The sequence below is a fragment of the Pogona vitticeps genome, chromosome 2 (assembly GCF_051106095.1).
Source record: "Pogona vitticeps strain Pit_001003342236 chromosome 2, PviZW2.1, whole genome shotgun sequence".
Taxonomy (NCBI): Eukaryota; Metazoa; Chordata; class Lepidosauria; order Squamata; family Agamidae; genus Pogona; species Pogona vitticeps.
Window position 1 is genome coordinate 174,372,416 of NC_135784.1, and position 16,610 is coordinate 174,389,025.

Genomic DNA, 16,610 nt, shown 5'->3' on the forward strand with positions numbered 1-16,610 from the left:
GAACTAGATATGAACACTTGTTTGTCTTTCTGGCAGTGGGAGGACTCAAATGTCCCAGGTTCTTGTGGGCTGGTGAATTCCAAGGTATCTTTGCCTTGTTCCTTGAGGTGTGCCGTAGTGTGTTGTAACTAGCCTATTGCCCAACAGACAGAGATGCATCATGGAAAATGGAAAAAAAACAGACACAGTCTGTATCTCCCTTCTTCCATTGTGACAAGCTAATCAACAGTACTGGAATTTGGATCTCCTGTTGAGTTGCATCAGCTTCTGAGCTTCCTCAAAGCACCTGAATGGCCACTGTTGGGAGCAGAATAGCCTGATCCAGCAGGGCTCTTAGGTTCTTAACTGCATTACCAGCAACACCATCCTTATTCGTGTTTCTGAGATTTGTTTTGTTTTTAGCAAAAAAAAAAAAAAATGGGGGAACAGAACACAAGGAAAGGGCAGGAGAGAATTAGTTAAAATTAACTGTGTCCCATGTTGCATATCTGGGTTAAAAAGGTAGGTCCCAGATGAGAAGAGGTAGAAGGGGGCTGAAAAGAGGCTCCTGAGGCATCACAAACTCTGCTATAATTGCTGCTGCTTAACAGTCACCTTTGATTTAGAACGTAATTCAAGTTTAATGTTTACATAATGGATTTGTTTTAACAAAATAACTGTCTCTGGGTCAGCAGGACTACAGTAGTGGTAGCGAACCCGCCTGAGAAGAAATGCTAGCATTCACTGGAAAGTTTTATTACAGATCACACAATAGCAATCTGGCTATGCCTTCCTCTCTGCTGAAACAAGAGGGGGCAGTCATGATCCACAACAAAGGTTGGACTTACGGTGAGAGTTGTGGGATGTCACAGAAGGTACATGTTTATTGCCAGGATGTGCCACCCACTTCTTTAGTGTTCAGTTTGTATGAATCGTGATGTCACCTGTGTATGCCAACAATACATGGTGCTTCACTCTCTTGTGTAGAAAGGGTTATAACTGTGTGGGAAGAAAGTAGTGTTCCCTAACTTAATGACCTCTAGATGTGTTGAACTGCACCCCCCCCCCATAATGGTGGCAGTTGGTATGGATGCAGGTCATGCTTGTTGGGGAGGGTGGGCGTTGTAGTCCAGTACATCTGGAGGGTTCCAGGCTAAGGAAGGCTAATCTAGAGAGGAACAATAGGCGGACAACTGCATGGAGATCTGGGAAGTCAGCCATGTACAGCTGTGTTCCATCATGTTTTTCATAACAATGCATGTTGTCCTAGGAGATGTCACATCAGAATGGTGATGTGGTCTATGTTCTAGATCTCTGGGTGTGCCTGCCTGCAGAGTGCGGGCAAGTTTAGCTGCCTAGCTGGCTACTTTTTGATGCCTACACCACAGAGAGTTCCCTGCATAATCCGATATGGTGGACAACATGGTCTTCCTCCTTCCTCCCATCTCTGTTTGAAGGATATTAAGGAACATGGATCTTCCTATGACTATAGGCCAGATGTATTGTCTACTGCACTCTCCTTCAGACATGTGGATTACGTGCACTTGCTTGCAACAGCTTCAGATTATATTTCTCTCTTCTGCTGATGGCCGCTGAACTGAAAGGACCAGAGCTGCTCCAGCTGAAGGAGCTGTAATTCATTATCCAACAACAGGTTTGAGATTGGTGTTGAATGTCTTTTGAAATTGTGCTTTCTCATTTGAGACAGACTGTCCAGGAATGGTGCTTTTGAAAATGAACTGCTTTGGAGGAAGCGGGGGCCAACAGGAGGCAGAAGACCCTCACATCAGCATTACATCTCAAGGCACTCTAGACAGGGTAGTGCCCTCTGATTTTATTTTTCTACCTGTTACACGGACAGGCCAAAAATCAGAAGTGGCCCACAGGGAGTGTGTAGTGTGTAAGAATCTATTTGAGATCCCCCTTACCCTGACTCTTGTTTAATGTACTGTTGGGGTGCAAGCCACCTGCCAGTTCTGTACAAACTCTTGCGTAACCCCCATTAAAGCTCAGTAGGATTTCAACAGAAGAATGGGTGAAGTACCTTCCCCTCTTGTTTTCCACAAAGTCTAGACGGGACTGGTGATGATTATACTTGTTTTACCAAAGCAGAAGTTAGACAGTGAGAAGGAGCGTCGATGGCAAACCCTTGAGCCTATTTCTCACAGGTAGGAGGCCAACAGTAGCCTCAAAGGGCTTGTGTTTGAACCCTAACCATACCCCTTGATCAAATAGTTTGGGACATTCTATGGCAAGTGGGTAAGTTCCTAGTCTCTGGGACTAGAATGGGTTTGCCAATTTGATAATAAAAGGGTACCAAAGGACTTAGAAATATGAAGGTAACTTTAAAAAATGTACAAATTAATTTTGTTTTGCTTTAATAGTGGGATTTGTACGCTGAATTATTTTCCTCAGAGGATCAGCTCATTTTGAGATGAAGAATCTTGGAAGAGGAGAACCAAATTGAATACATCAGGATTATTGTCCCGTGATGGTGAAGTGATTTCCACATTGTGTCAGCACAACTAAACTAAACCCATATGTTCTTCTATTTCTTCTTTTTTTTTCAGCAACCAATACACTAGATTGGTTTGGCTGTCGCCTGCTCTCTCAGTGCCCTTTGTTTGCAAGATGTCCAACAAACAGATCCTGTTCTTACAAATGCTGTACTGATTACCCAGGAAGAGTCCCCACTACTGCATATTTGTTGCTGCAGGCGTACTAGAGCAGCCACTCTCAACCTGTATTTTGGCCAGGGCCATGAACACAATATGAGAGAAATAAGGGCTGGATCAGGATTGTAGAAGTTGCAAAGTGAACTTTATAAGGTAGTGCATGAAGAATTGTTTCCAGTCTGTGGCCCCCTTCACATGTGCCAGGGACCCCCCAAGGGGACATATTCCCACGCTCCATGAGAATGGCTGCTCTAGAATAAATGTGTTACATGTAACAAAAAAAAGGGACCTACAAGAAAATGTTACTGTATGCAGTGTGCTACTCATTGTTGCAATCAGGTAGCTATTCCCTGTTCCAGCAAATTGGTTTCCACTGCCTCTCCTACCATTCCCACCCGTGGAGCCCCCCCCCCCACAACTGCAGAATTCCCAATTTAGTTGTTTTGGGGATTCCTCCCTTATAGGCTCCCTCCCCCTCCCAGAGACTTTTTCATATTTCTGGAAGCCTGAACTACCCCACCCTCCAGTTTCTGCTATCTTCCTCTTGTATATGGATGGTGCGCTGTTGATTGCTTAAGGACCAGCAGAGATCTGATAACTGCTGTTAGTGTCACAGGTTCTTACACAAATTGATCTGGTTTGGAAAAATGGACCCATAATATGTGGAGTTGGGCCCTGGCAACCTATCGGAGCTTCTATATTAAAACAGTCGTACTGGTTAACCATTGCTAATCATTCCCTGCAGTTCTGAGTCAAAATGAGCAGTGATCCCCATGGGACTTGTTATGTGCCCTCAAGTTGCCTCCCACATTTGGTGACCCCATGAATGAGTGATCTCCTAAATGTTCTGTTCTCAACTCAGCTCTTGCAAGCTCAAACCTGTGTATTCCTTTAGGGCAGTGGTCCTCAACCTTGGGCCTCCAGATGTTCTTGGACTTCCAACTCCCAGAAATCCTGGCCAACAGAGGTAGTGGTGAAGGCTTCTGGGAGTTGTAGTCCAAGAACATCTGGAGGCCCAAGGTTGGGGACTACTGGTTTAGGGGGTCCATCTGTCTTGTAATTGAGAGCTTCCCTTGAGCAGTGAAGGGGGAGGGACATGCAGTTCTCCAGCTCTGGAACTGCAACTTTCTTCACTCTTAGCCAGCAGTCAGAGGTGATAGAAGTTGTCTTGATATGTGGGAGGCCACCGTTTCTCCACCCTAAATGTTGGAGGGAGGGATTTCAGTATTAATACCCATGAGTTCTGTTGACATCACAATATCTGTTTTCCTGCATTTTATCTTGGGAGGAACTCCAAGCCAAACACCAAAGCTTCTGTGCTCAGTTTGCACATTGCTTTCTGGGAATCTATGCAAGCCTGAGTTGAAATGGTACAACCCACAACATTCCAATACTCAGTTGATCTAGTTCTCACTGGGTCACACAGTTCTTTAATAAAACAGGGCAATTCTTGACAAATAACCTAAATAAAACACCCACAATTGTTGACACTGTACACCCTTCTCAGTACACCTACCAATCCTTAGTCCACTGCAGCTTCCAAGAGCTCTATGAATCCTTGCCGTTTTACTCTGCCTAAACTATACCTCTTCATTTATAGCCTTTCTTCTTTCTTCTTCCCTTTCTGTCATTTTATTTCATGTAAACTATTCGACTGAGAACATCCTTCTTCCTTTCATGCAAGTCATTTGTAATATTCATTTTGTGCCAAGACTTACAACCGGAAACAGAAAAGAGTGATTTTTCAGGTCTCTGGATCCATGTGCCACAAAAATAGCAGTATCCATGTATAGCAATAGTTCCCAATTTTGGGACATTGGGTGTTCTTGGACTACAACTCCCAGAATTCCTGGCCAGCGCAGCTAGTGGTGAAGGCTTCTGGGAATTTTAAGCCAAGAACATTGAGGGACCCAAGGCTGGAAACTACTGAGGTGTTGGAAGGAGATATCAGCAGGCTTGAGAAAAGCTCAAGGTTTGTAATAAGATTGAACATATATTTGAACATATATGTATAAGGAAGACTCTTAGGGTAAAAAGAATCAAAAACAGCCCAGCAGGGGATACTAAGCTGGCACAGGATGCTGACTGCAATGATGGAATGGAATGGACTGTCTTGGGAAAGGCCTGGTTAGTCAACTGGAATTTTGGAACAGGAGCCACCCATACCACAAAGATTTGTTGCCAATCCATTTCTAAATGTTCTGTTTTAAAAGAACAAAGGAAGGGAGCATGATGGAAACAAAGAAACATCTGGTTTATAAGTTAGCACTCCAGAGGAGAGGGACAATCAAATTTCCTACCTGTTTCTTCATTGTTTCTGTTGTAGGTCTTTCCCTTGTTTGTCTATATACAGTATTTAAATATACTAATTCAAGATTAGGCACAGATGATTCAGGCCTGTTTCACGGGCTGTGCTCAAATACTGTTACCTTCAGTATAATGTTGGTGGCTGAGCTGCTGGTTGTTAGCAAGGAAATGGATCTAAGAAATATATACTAAGAAAATACACTTCAAAAGTATATTTTAAACCACTTAAAACATCAATTTTATAAGAACACATAGTCTTTATACTCCTAGAAGGACATGCTATTCCAATAAATCCTTTTGGGATTTTCCGGCTCCTCCTTGTTTCTTTTCTAAACTCTTTTTTGGGGTGGGGGGTGGATAATCCTTCTAACCTTGGGATTCTCCCATACATACCTTTCTTTTGTACGAACGCTGCTACTTTGGCTACAGAAGAACCCACGATCACAAAGAACCATTAGGGAAATCTGAGTAGACCTGACTCTCTTCAGATTCAGCTAAGGCTCCTCCTGCATTCTCATCCTGAGGATGGAGGAAGAAGCTGTCAAATTGATTGACTGGCAGGTCCTCTGATAAAGCTTCTAGGGTGAGTTTTATCAGAGGTTTCCAATCGCTATGCTTTCCAAGTGGGATTGTGATTTTGATAGTTTCTGCCTCCATCCTTAGGCCACCATGACCCTCTATTGAAAAGCCTTGAGAGTGTTTTCAAGCACCATAGTTCCTAGTCCTCATAGCTCTCCTTTTGAAATTCTGCAGCTGCCTACACTTGGAGGATGGGAGGATAACTGGCACAGATAATATTTAAATCAATTCCTTTTTTGGACACTCTTCAATCAAAAAAACCTCCTGTCTCCCCGATCCTTATACCTCTCTATCCAAAATCTAGTAGCCTTAATGCCGTCAGAAGAAGCAACTCTGGTTAAAACTTTCTTCCAGTTCATCACTCAAAAAAAAAAGGGGGGGGGTTTAGCATTTTCATTCCAAACCAACCAACTAACCAACTCTTCAAAAGCTGCCTGCCCGTATTTAACTGTAATTTGCTATCATGCTTTAATGCTACCCAGCCTGCCAGCTTAATCAAAAATGCTGTCAGCTTCATATAAAGAAGTGAAGAATGCATATCAAATTAGAACTGATAGGTTTTTGCTAATTATATCAATTATTATCAGCCAAAGTATTTTTAAATTCAGGGATGGATCCACCCCCATATGACAAATGCTTTTATTGTTTAGGCATATATTCCAACAGGTAAACATCAGGCCATTATAAATCTTACATAGAATTTGCTGGGACTAAGTAGCATGAAAAACAGCTCTTTTCTTTTTTAAAAAGTTCATTTCCATTAAAACCTAAAAGCATTCTCTTCGCTTTTTCACAGAGCAGCCTATCCTCACAGGGTTTCCTCGGGGTAGTTTAATCTGGCAGAGGGGGTCAGACAGGAAGAATAAAAAAGGGAGATGGAAAATCAGGCCTTCTGTTTAGCTGTGAGCGGACTGACTTTTGTGACAGCATTCCCATGGCACTTACTGATCTCCTCTGGTTTAAATAAATAATAGTATTAGACTTAGATTTAAGAATAAGTTTTTGGCCAAATGGAATGGAATAGTTCTTAAAAAGGTACAAAGGAGGCTGGAGTCTCAGCCTGTTGTAGCCCTTCTTACACTTATAAAAACAATTAAAGGTGCAGATTGGTAAAAACAGGCAAAGGAAATTCTAATAATGTTCCAAACTCAGGTTTAATTTTGTTCCCTAATTTGCCTATTGGTATTTTTCATTTTCACCTGCACAAACAAGAAAGCTTGTTATTAAAGGGAAAAGTTTGGTGATTAAATGAGATCACCAGCTTTCTTGGGTCCTTTGGGAATTGGCAATCTATTACCAAAACGCAACTGACTCCCTGGAGCACGCACAAATCAGTTTCTTCCTCCACAGCATTAGAAAATTTTGCAGTTTTAATAAGGCCCTTTGTGCTACCATACAAACTATACTTTGAAAAGAAACTTGCCATTAACAAACTTTGCCCTTCATAGCAATACCCTAGATGGACAATTATTTTCATGAGAAGGTGGCAAATTTCCATGCTCTCTTGACTGTTTTGGGTGAGAGGACATCAGGTATCTTGTATGGGAGGCTCTAAAGCAACTTGCAGCCTCCACAGGTTGTTGAATGGGAACTTACAGCATCTTCTACTCTTTGAGGTATTGACTAGTGATGGGGGAAGCTGCAGTCCAACATCTGGAGGGCCACATGTTGGTCACCACGCCTTTGAAGGCACAAGTCCCTAATCCCTCTTATTAAGTGGTAGCAACAGTCTGCACAATATCAGTTAACTCACAGGCCTGACATTTGAGTTTGGCATCATAGGGCAACTCTCAAGGTCCAAAGCCTGGATCTTAAGCCCCCTAGCCCTTAACTAGAAACCCCTAGTCCTTCTTGCCAAGGGCAACCTGCCCTCTCAAGCCTACAAGCTATTAGGAGAACAAGAAGGGTTAACTCCACTCCTGGAAAATGGTACGAACTGAGACCACAGAAGGAGAGGGCATGGACCTGGCAAGGGGGGCAGAGGCAAGCAGGTGGGATCGTTCAGCAAGGGGGTCTCGTGGAGAGCATCGGGTCCACCCTACCACCACTCCCCAAACTGTTAATGTTAAATCATTCAAAGATTTGATACATGAATGTTAAAATGTGTGTAGGAAAAATCAGAAAGTTAATTTGCTACCTAAAACATTAATTTTGAAAGAAAGTCATAATTTGAGAGTATTAAAAATGTTTAACCCTCTGAAATAATCCAAAGACTTTTTACAAGCAGCTATCAGGTCATTCAGGAAATTAGCAAATGGGGTGAACTGTAATAATCTGAAAGGTTAATCTCTACCTACAGAATCAACATTGCTGGTATGGAGCAATTAAAATGGTTGAACCTTACTAGGTTAACTAATTAGAGATGGCAAATTAGAGTGCTGTCCTCTGAAGATGCCGGCCACAGAGACTGGCAAAACGTTAGGAAGGACAAGCTTCAGAACACGGCCAAAGAGCCCGAAAAACCCACAACAACCATTAGATCCCGGCCACGAAAGCCTTCAAGAATACAAATTAGTTTTCAATCAATTCTTCCTAAGCATTGTTACAAAGCTGGAACTGACATGGAGCTGATTGTTCAACAAGGTATTGTATTATCAGTTTGGCTTGGCTAAGTTGCAACTCTAGCCAGTACCAAAATACCAGAATGCATCTCATGAATTTGAATCATTGCCTGCCTACCTTTAGCAATCTAGGGAGAAAATTAAAAGGTTTTAGGTTAAAGAAGATCTGCAACATCTTAATACCTTCACCTATGAACATCTCCAAAGAATCCAGTGTGAAGTACTGGCTAGAGTAACAGATTAGGACTTCAGGAGACTTGGCTTCAACTCCCCAGATATGCCATGGGAACCTATTGAGTGGAACTATTAAAACCATATATCACTTACCTTGAAAGCCCTATTAGGGTCACTATAGGTCGGTACTGATTTGACGGCACATAATGTAACAAAGAACATCGGCTTTGTCATCACCAGAGTGATGACAGATAATTTGAAGGCTTCTTTTCAGCTTGGGTTTTCTTCTGTTGAAAGGTTTGCGACACTTCATTTGATCCAGTTACTTGGCCTTGCAGACTACAAAATGAGAATCAAGGAGGAAACTTGAGGTGCTCATAGCTTCTCAGATATATTGCCCATGCTACATGGTTGACTTGCAGATGATCTTTTTACCATGTAGGGGAGCTTTCTTCAGTGCTGGCTAGAAATGATGGGAGCAGTTGTAGGTCGACATATCTAGAGGGCATTGTGTCAGGGAGGCATAACAAAAATAGGAATCAGAATCCTGTGGCACGTCTAAGCTGAAGAAATTTAGCTTTAATGTTATTGGAGGCCTGCCTTTAAAAAACATTCTAAACAGACTAACCACACTTAAACATGGCCACTTGTTTGAAAACTGCTCCAATGAATAGGGCCAGCCTAGAAGGTAGCAAGCAGGGCCTGTTTTAAGAGTTGTCATTTTTCAGTAGCTGGAAGCCCCTGCACCACTCTGGCACTTAACTACCTTGCTATTGCTACCTGCGCACTGACTTCTATGGGCAGTGCAAGAGGAATGATTGGTTGGAAGGCAGAGGGAGTCACTTCCCAGTGACTGTGTGCAGATACCTCAGTGTGGAAATGCTACTACAGTATTTGACTATTCAGAAAAGGCTTAATCTGAATATGTGAGCAAGGCATGAGTTTTAAACCTAACCTCTGGCTGTTGTGGTCTCCATGGGGAGAGGAACTGTCTGAAGAGGAAGCCTTTGCTACACATGGAGCCTTTCCACTTTACTGGGGATCTTTGAAAATGTGGGCTCCCAATCACACAAAATGGTTCCACATGTGGAAACTGTTTCTACCTCACACTATCCCTTGTGTGGACAGAGTGACAAACATGAGGGGAGGGTAAGACCATCTCCTACTGATACATCCAAATTAATCCTTTTCTGAATGTCTGTATAGGATTTACATTCAGTGTTATTTTTAGGCTCAATGTTTGTGCAGTCATGGTTGCTTCACAATGAATTCTGAAGTGGGTGGAGGATCATCTTAATATCCCTAGAAAGGGGTTGGACCAAGTAATTTCATTCTGATTGGCCTAGGAAACCTTTGGCCCCCTCCCACAGGACATTTCCTGATTCGCTAGAAGTTCTGCCATTAAAAACAACAGTAATATTCTTTTGGCAGTTAACAGTTAACAAGCTCAGAGAGTTCCGTCGAGGTGTTACAGTTGTGAGAAACTAGGCTATTAGCGGTGCATGAAGCAGTATAGACAAAAAGTTGAGGGGATAATGATTTAAATAGGTTAGAGATATCAAGCATTAGTTCCAGTTTTGGACAGTCTGGCAGTCACTCAGATTATCCTATATAAGAAATATTCCTGGATCAAAGGGAGAGGGAAAAGGTTGCAGAAACAAAGGAAAGGAGTACCAAGACACACTTAAGGACTACCAAGAAACAGGAAAGTGAACAGAATCCTACATCCCTTGCAGTGCAAAAATGGCTGTGTCCAGACCTTGGACTCATTTCCATTTACAACCCTCCTTGAGTGGCTTAAATGGAGACACAGACTGGAGAAGCCATGGATAGTTTCAGGGTTAAAAACTTGCAAAACTGAAGAGAAATAGATTGAAATTATGAAATACCTAATGTGGAATTAGGCAGATAGTATCCTTCTTTTACTCAGGCACAGGGGGGAAAGAGTCTAAGTCCAAGACAGTGATGGAACAGTTTGAATCATGAGCAGGCACAGTTTAATTCATGGGCACAAAACGAAAATGAATATGTTGATGATTTAATTACCTCTCCTACACCATATAGCTGAATGCTGTGAATTGTGGTGCCCTTCATGATGAGATGATCCATGACAGAATTGTTAGGAGGTTCTGGGGTCTTGAGGTATCTAAAAATCTACAGTCAATGAGTGGCTCACTTGGGGAAAAAGTACTCACGTTGTTTAGACAACGTGAGAAATAAGAAATAATCCTTTGACTTCCTCCAAGTGCAGTTGGTGGGGACATGGGAGAGGGCCTTGTCTGTTATAGTTCCCAGGCTCTAGAGTCCCCTCCCACGGGAAGCCAGGGTGGCTCCATCATTGCTCTTCCTCTGCAAACAGGCAAAGACCTTTCATCTCGAGCAAACTTTTCTTTAATGACTGGTGGTTTGAGAGGGTTTTTTAATGGATGGTTCTGTGCTGTTTTTTTTAAATTGATTTTATTTGTTGTTTTTAATATAATACCTGTTGAATTCTTTTTAAATATTTGTATACTTACTGTTTTAGCTTTTAAGTATTGTCTTTTTAATTATGTAAGCCACCTTGGGTCCTTTTAAAGGAGGAAGGTGGGAGACAGACAGACAGACAGACAGACAGACAGCAGTAGCAGCAACAGCTTTATCCCTCAAGTCAGAGCCACAACTAGGAAGAATGACAAGAACTTTAAGATGCCAACATTCAGAAAGGCACAAAAATCCCCCCACCTCCTAGTTTATAAGCCACCACATTCCCCATTTACTTGAAATGGCAACCTCTGCAGAGATATGAAAGAGCAAGAAACAACACTCCCAATAGCAGAAGAAAAGATGCAAATGAACCTGGAAAGCAGGGCAAGGAGAGCAGTGCCCTGCTTCCAAAGAAGGCAGACCTGTGCTCAGATCCAAGTCAGGCAAACCAATACCTGCAGAATTCAAAAATGTAGTTCTGGAACAGAATCGTACATCAACTTGCTAAAGCTGTTTAATGATCTTGAGAAACAGAAAACTTCCTTTCGGCTCACAGGCAGAAGGAGAGGGAGAGGAAGCTTTCAGTTTTTTTAAATTGTTGCTAACTGACCAGGTGCATCAGTGATGTTTGAAAGGACTTTCCAAACATTGCTGATACGTTCACAGCAACTAAAAAGAAATGAAAAACTTCCTTTTCCTTCTCCACAAGCAAGCAGAAAGGAAGCTTTCAATTTTTCAAAAGAGTTACACAGCTTCAGCAAGGGACAGTCAGCCGACCAGCTAGCCAGTTTCTTTAGTTTAGTCCTAGCAATCACACATGCTGGAACTAAATGAAAGTGGAGTAATCCTACCTGTAGCCAACAAGGACCCAAACAGGTGTGGGTAGGCATTGATCAAGGGTGGGCTGGTTGTGAATATTCATAAAGTGTGAGAGCAAAACTTTTATCTCTCAGTAGCAGAGTAAGCATTTTGTAGAGACACGGGCTGTTTGTTACCCAAGGTCTTAGGGTGGAGATACTTTTGCTTTGAAATGAATAAATTCCTGATTTTGATTCCCAGGATTCCTTGTGGGCTTCATCATGGTCCTTGCCATGATGAAAAGCAGGTGACTGTGTTTTGTAAAAGCAGGTGACTGTGTTTTGGAGATGTTCCTCTAAACACAGTAAAATATCTGTTTTCATACATTTGATGTTTTAAGTTAGTCAAAACATTGTAACACAGAGCTTTTACTCTCTTAGGAAATGAATCTGCTAGGGTCCCAGCCAGCTTGGGTACGAGCCAGCTAGGATAAGACCCAGCTAACTCAGCTGAGTTATGAATTTGCCCCCACATGGGGCACCATATTTGGGTAGTATAATATATTTTTAAATCCGATATCCTGTTTCTACTTTTTCTATAGTTCCCATTTAAGGTCATTAAATTTTTTTCTACCATATAATTTCCCCAAAATCTACAGTGGACAAGGATTTCTCAGCTTAAGGGGGATGCTTTTAAAGATTTGCTGTGTCTTGAAAGCCATGCAGTCACTGAGATGCTTACAGTCATTAGAAAAAAAAAAGGGGGGGGGGAGATACACAAGTGCTGTGCATTTTCTGTACTTATTAAAAGCTTTTAGGTACGGTATATGTCTTCTGTGGGTGCCCAGTCTTGTAAAGGACTTCTTGCAGCATTTGGATAATTGGCTGGTTGATTGCTGTGTTCTTGATAAAGACCAGCAGTGCTACCATAGTGCCCAGAATAGTGAAGCTGAGGAAACAATGATGAACTTGGTTTCTGTAAAGGAAGGTGGAGATGAGAATCAGCTAATGCATGGAAAGGAAAGGATGAGATGGGTGGGCAAGAGAAGACATCAAGACCTGCTCTAGCTGATCTCCTCCCTTCCACCCAGCAGGTGATCTTGTACCCACTGTTCTTCAGGAAGAACTCTATGAGAAAGAGAAGAAGATATCAGAGACAGAAAGAGAGAAGAGACAGAAGATAACATTGTCTGCCCCTCCTGTACCCCATCACGGACCAGTCACTGCCCCATGGGAAGGATCTGAGGATGCATATGTGTGTGTATGGAGGGTGCAAATATTCTCAGCTGTCTTGTGAGAAAACTTCTCATTTAGTATATCTCCGGATTGTTCATTTTCATTCTATTAATTCTCTTTGCATCACAATTTTAAAAAACTGGATCAAGTGAGTTGTGAGGCACTTTCTAAGCCCATGAGACATCCAATGTACTGAGTAAGGTTAGAACAAAGTTTCTTAAAAGTAGGGATCCCAAATGGCCTCCAGCTGGAGTCCTGGTTCTCATTTAAGCAAATCACTCTATTTTGTAGAATTCTTCAGATGATGATGATGATGACGACACCTTGGATGAGACCTCCAGCCTAGAAGATGAGGCGTGAGAGCCATAGACCTAGTCAGCCAGGTACTGTTGTCCCGGCTAAAAGACAGGGGAAATGATCGAGGGATAGCCACTCCTGGCAGAAAGGGTTGGGGTCTTGTCAATGTAGAGAAAGAAAGAAGGATGCAGAGGGATGTCTGTGACTCTCTCTTCTTCCTTGTACGCTTTCCACCTGGTAGACCAACATTTCACTTGTGTCTTTAGCCAATGTGGTATAGGGAGAAAGGTGGCAGGAGAGAACAGCAGTGGCGATGAGAGAGTTAATGCTGAACTAAATATTATACATAGCATAGTCTCTGACTCCCTCTAGTAGCCATTTCTGGTAACTTCATAATTAAAAATATATATTTGGGGGCATTTTTAAAAAATATTTTTAATATTTTCAGACTGTGAATAAGTGAATCAGTGGATACTGATCTTGTGGATAAGGTAATCCAAAAAGTAACTTTTGTAACCTCCACTTGAAACAATCAGTGCTTTCAGCCAGTTCAGAAGGTGGACAAGGGAGGCTTTGGATGTTTTAATTTTTTTTAAAAAGTGCATGCCAAGACGTTAAAAGGGAGAGCCTTTTGGATTCTGATTAAAGTGTGTTAAGGGTTTCCTGCCAGACAGAAAATGATAGCTCAGGAATCACAATATGACATTCTGCTATAGCTTCCAAAGTTCAAATCTTCCACCTTTCAGGTTATCTCTGTCATGCTATGAGAATTGAGTAGGCTATGAAAATGGCAGCAAAGTGTTAATGGTTATAAGTCAGACAAAGAAATCCACTCACTGAAAAAACATCCATGTAGGTGTGTCATACCATCTGGGAGAAAGGAGAATGTGCCCTGCAGCATTCAAGGACACAAGTTGTTTCCTGTCCTAGTTAATTAACAAAATGAAATCATCTGAGGAGTTCGGAGGGAGGAACAAGAAGAACAGCTACATTTAAGAAGGGAGTTACCATCCCAAATGTTCTGTGTTTTTGCCCTCATGATTTTATTGGGGAATTTTATTCTATGTAACTTTTTAAATGTCTCCTTGTTAAATTCCGTTATGTTTGCCTATTGAATGTGCTACTGTGGCTCTTTAACATGTTCCTGAACTTTTGTTTATGAGAATGCTTTTCAGTTTTTGACGCATTCCTTAAAGAAACGTTCCTTTTGTATTTTATCCAATTTGGAAGTAAAGGGATTGGTGTGCTGGAAAAGGTGATTTGACCAAAGCAACATGGTTTTACTCTTGTGGGTGTTTTGTAATCTACTTTGTCTGGTTGATGTGAGGTTTGGAAAGATACAGCCAGGAGAGGTTTTTATGACTCTTTTAGGACAGTCAAAGTGTAACCAGGTAGGGAAGATTTCTATTAGCCTTGGCATGTTGACCCCCATGGCCTTTCACCCATCCTGGGACAAAGAGTATTTGTGGTCCTTTCTACCTTGCCAGAACTTTGGTGGTACTATCACAGTCTCCAAACAAGGTCCTGGGGTCTTTTCCTGAATTATTATTTTTTCAAATAGTGGATCCTCCAAACAAAAATGTTGGAGCAGAGAACAGTAAGGCTAGTTATGTCTGAAAAAGAATGTGAAATGGAGATGCATTTGATTAATATTTGCATATGTTTATTTATGTAGACAGATGCAGAGTTAGACACAATGACTGCAATTGATATGGAAATACACCACTGGTTGGGAAGACATTGAGCTTGAACACGTGACTTTTAGTTTGCTGCCTGCTGTAGCTGCCTCATATTGCCTAATGGTAGGGCTGGTCCTCACATGTCTTAATTCCATTACTTCAGTGTTTCACCACCTCTTCCTGATGCGAACAAAAAGTATGCTCGCAATATAGTATATGAAATCCAATGCAAAGAGGAGTGTTTGGAGCTTTAAAGTGGAGAAAACAAACAGCCACTAAACAGGAGAATAGTCCAGCACAGGGCCTCCAGAACCTTCAGAGTGAGTGACCAGAAGAATTGGAGGGGCTGAGTAGAGGGTAAGGGTGAGCAGCTTTTTGGTCTGTTTATGCGGTTGCCTCAGCAGCATGAGTAGTTCTAAGCCAGCCCAAGGCTACTGCTAATTTGCACTCTGGACCTGGTTGCTAACAGGCGCAGCTCTAGGACTCTCCTGGAAGTGGCTCTTCTTCATGGTGCTGAGAAGAATTTCCAGAGCTTTCAGAGTGAATAACCAGGAGGGTTGGTGGGGCAGAGCAGGGGGTAGAAATGGGCAATGATATAAAATGAAACAAAGCAAGGCAACATGAAATGAAATGAAATGAAATAAATAAAATAGAGATTTTCAAATTAGCCCAACAAAGTTCTGTGGCTGCACACAGAGTGGGAGTGGGAACTCTAAAAACAAGGATTAAGAGGGGGAAGAGCATGTCTGGATTGGTGAATGTTGGATAGAATGTTATCCATAGTTTAAAAAGGGAAAGAAACCAATGGCTGAAGATTAAACAGAGGCATTTTGCAGAGAGAAAAATGGCTTGCTAATGTTCAAATGCACCTCTCACATCCCAGAGGAAGGTCTTCAAGCCACTCCACACCACCAGCACTGGAGGGGAGACTACAAGGTGATACCAGGGATCTCCAGATAAGGCAGTGCTAGAATCCTGCCTTGAAACCCTAGAGAATTTCCCATCTCTTGGACCACATTCATTGTGTATTTTAATTTGTGAACTGTAATATTTTTGTGTCCGTTGCACTATGTATCTCTGTTTTGTGTATATCTTTTATTTTGTTGTATGCTGCTTTGAAGCATCTGATTCTAAGCAGTTTATCAACAGTAATCAAGAAAGAATAAATAAAGCATGGATCTTTGGAGCAGCTGCCAACAAATCAAGTAGATCCTGCCCTGTTGCACTTATCATGGATATTGAAATGAAGTACACCATCATGTGCTTTATGGCAATTGTGTTTCTGTTGCACATCTCAGGCAAGCCTAAAGAATGTCAAAAAGAACAAGGTGGAGTAACTTCCCATCCCATGTCCAAAGGCTGAATGCAAAGACAGATGAATCTTTCTTCAAGACTAGACCATGAGGTTGGCCTCTGAAACGAGAAGGCTCCTTTTCAAAAATAAGTCACATTCTCTCCAAGAATGGCTATCCCCCTCCTCCCATGCAGGGTATGTAATGTAGGACAGATCCAGACCTGGGATGCAAAAGGGGCCAGAAGGCTCCACCCTTCACACAGAGACCACAGACCTGGGGTAGTTGCTGGAGACTGGTTGGCTTACTGGGATTATTGATCTGCTTCTCCCAGACCCTGGAGAGCATCTCTGGTCCTTGACACTCATGATGAGAAAAAGAAAGTCCACTTCAGCCTAGCCCAGATGAGGGTAAAAAAAATACCCACAGCAGACTACAAGCAGATTTTATATAAAGTCCAACTGACTACATTAAGGTTTTTAATTATTATTAATAAGAGGGAAGCAGCCATTTTATGTGAGGGAAGAATATTAAAGTCAATCTTACGGTACTGAAAAGCAGGTTTGTTTGT